Below are 2,754 nucleotides of genomic sequence, written 5' to 3'. Positions count from 1 at the left end.
TTTTCCATAACGTGAAATTCTTCGCAAACAGAACCCCAACTGTTATAGATGAACTCCCTGAATTCCCTTGCACTAATAATGCATTGCTACTTTCATTGTTGTTGTTTTTGTTCTGTTATTTCATTTCTATATGTCTACCCTTACTCTCTAGAATGTGAGCCCCTTTGTGAGCCAGAGATCTTGTTTGAATCAAAGCCCTATGTTTCTCTTCCCGGTGTTTAGCATGATGCTTTGCACATTATAAGTTATCAGGAAACTATTTCTTATTTTAAACCCAGCCAGGATGTGATGTCCACGCCAAACAGAACTTCCAGGGGAAATTTATTCAGTCTGTTATTAAAAAAAAAATCCTTGCAGGTTTTCATTAACTGGAATTTTTGATTACCTGGCACCACCTATTTTCCAAGCATGCTATATGTATGTATGTATGGGTGTAAAGTGTGTTGTTGTTGATTCATTTACTTTCTTGAGGTTCTTAGAGAGTTCCTGCCATGTAGAGATCTGTCTATGCAATGCCTCTCTCCACCCTAATATCCCGAATATTCCAGGCATTCTAGTCTTCCAAGAGAATGGTAGAAATACTGCCAAATCCATTTGGAAATGGAAAGAACTGAGATTACAACCAGCCTCACAATTCTTTGTAGCTGAATCCACATGCCAAGGAGCTTTGCGTTGATTCTGGAGAGAGATAGACCAGTTGTTAACTCAATTGGCAATTATCATAACTAACCCTATTAACTTAAACTCTAACCCTCATCGTAACTTTGGTCTTTTTTCTTACCCCAGTCCTACCATTAGTCAAAATCCTAGCATTAGCCCAACTCTATTCAAACCCCAAGTTACTCCTAATCTCACTCTGCTCTTATCCCCAAATTTATTCAATCCCTATTCTGGCCTTAACATTATTTTTTTTTTATTAGATCCAAGGATCAGTGAGGTCTAGTGGAAAGAGCATGGGCCCGGGAGTCAGAGGGTTCTAATTCTAGCTCCACTGTGTCCCTGCTGTGTGACCTTGGGCAAGTCACTTAACTTCTCTGTGCTTCATTTACCACATCTGTAAAACGGCATACCTGTTGTCCCTCCTATTCAGATTGTGAACTCTGTGTGGGACAGGGACTGTGTCTGACCTAATTATCTTGTATCTTTCCCAGTGTTTACAACAGTGCTTGACACATGTAAGTGCTTAACAAACATCACAATAATTATCATTTATTACTTTAATGGATTTGCCATTCCTCCAAAATTATTTTTAAGATGCACATCTAAGCTCTAACTAATTATCTTTCCATAGTATGCATTTTTCCTTACCATCTCTCCAGATATGGGTATCAAGACAGCAATCTGTTCACCTAGCTATCGTCTATGAATATGTTTATTTGTTTACCCACCTGTACATCTATATGTCTCTCTCCGGGACTTACTACTGATTTGGTCAGTGTGGTAATTTACTTATTTTTTCAGCCTCCAAAAGATTCTCTCAGCCGAATGTGAAGTGAGCACGTCGTGCCCCATTCACACCACACAGATAACTATTGCATGAGGATGGAAGGGGCAGATAAAAGAACTCCTCAGTGAAGCATTTATGTTTTAGCCTCTAGACAGCATCAACAACAACCCATCGGTGCCTCAAGATCCCTAGACAGTACAGAAAATATCACAGACACAAGGCTGCCATATGGCAGTCTCTGGCAAGACATCAGCTCTGTACTATGGGGGCTCGTGGTAGGAACAGGATGGATTTAACATTTTTTCATTAGTGTACAGCATAGACAGTTGAACTCTATTATAATGTCTTCAGGAAGTATCTGATCCATTCTATTATCAGAATGACAAAGAGAAAGGATTGCCTCTGATTTCAGAAAGGTCACGCCGAACCGATGTTCTGCTGCATGTGCTCTAGGTGTGATGATAATAATGAAAAAAAGTTTCAAAGATGAAGTTTACAGTCAGATAGATGAAAAAAAAATTAACATTTAAAAAGAAAGTCTTATCTGCACGGCCTTACTTTTCCTCTCCATTTTTCTTCCTAGCAATTGCTAGAGTATTTATGTATAAACAAGGTCTTTTCCCTTCACATTCATATCTGCTCCCTGATTATTCCCATATTGAGGAGTCAGAAACAGACGCCTGTTGCTATGGGAGTGATTGTGATGTCACAAATGGAAGATAATTGTTTCATTGTACGATTAAACCAAAGAAGGAAATGAATTGTGAAGGGGAAAGCAGGTGTTTTATCTGTATTTCTGGCTACATTTTACAATAAGTAGCTAATTATTATTAATTCCTTTGGCAATCTTGGGAATGACATTAATAATGATGAAACTCCCTGGTTAAGAAAGTGGATGGGATGCAAGGAAATCAGAAATTTCACAGCAATCCAAATCCTATTGGATTTAGTGGGGTGAAGGGGGTGGGCAGAAAGAACTTATGACCTTCTTTCCACTCTGGCCATTTAGAAAAATCTGTAAGACTCCCTAGGAGTGGTACAATACAACCCACCCCTCTACAGGGAGCCTGCCATACTTACTGGAAGAGGGGTAAAAATGATTCCCCTCCCCATACTTCCTAACCTGATGTGCAATTTCCCCGCTTCATAAAGCCAAGGTAAGATAATATCTCAGTATTCTCCCAGTGTCAGGCTGGGTGGTTGCTCCTGAATTCAGATTAGGAAATCATGGGCATCTTTATGATTCTTTATTCTAGGAGGGCAGAGAGGCCAGCAGTGTGGAAGGGGAAATTCTCCCATCCATTTAG

At 39.6% G+C, this 2,754-nt stretch overlaps 1 long non-coding RNA gene across 1 annotated transcript; it reads right to left on the bottom strand.

Moving 5' to 3' along the window:
• Window positions 1-304: 304 nt before the first annotated feature.
• Window positions 305-2,104, bottom strand: LOC119925210. The gene is made up of 2 exons (XR_005449807.1): window positions 2,006-2,104; window positions 305-678 (listed from the first exon to the last, which is right to left on the bottom strand). It is a non-coding gene; the product is annotated as an uncharacterized LOC119925210 (long non-coding RNA).
• Window positions 2,105-2,754: the final 650 nt, after the last annotated feature.

The sequence above is a fragment of the Tachyglossus aculeatus genome, chromosome 3 (assembly GCF_015852505.1).
Source record: "Tachyglossus aculeatus isolate mTacAcu1 chromosome 3, mTacAcu1.pri, whole genome shotgun sequence".
Lineage (NCBI taxonomy): Eukaryota > Metazoa > Chordata > Mammalia > Monotremata > Tachyglossidae > Tachyglossus > Tachyglossus aculeatus.
Note: the sequence above shows the minus strand (reverse complement) of the source record. Positions and strands in the feature narration are given on the sequence as shown.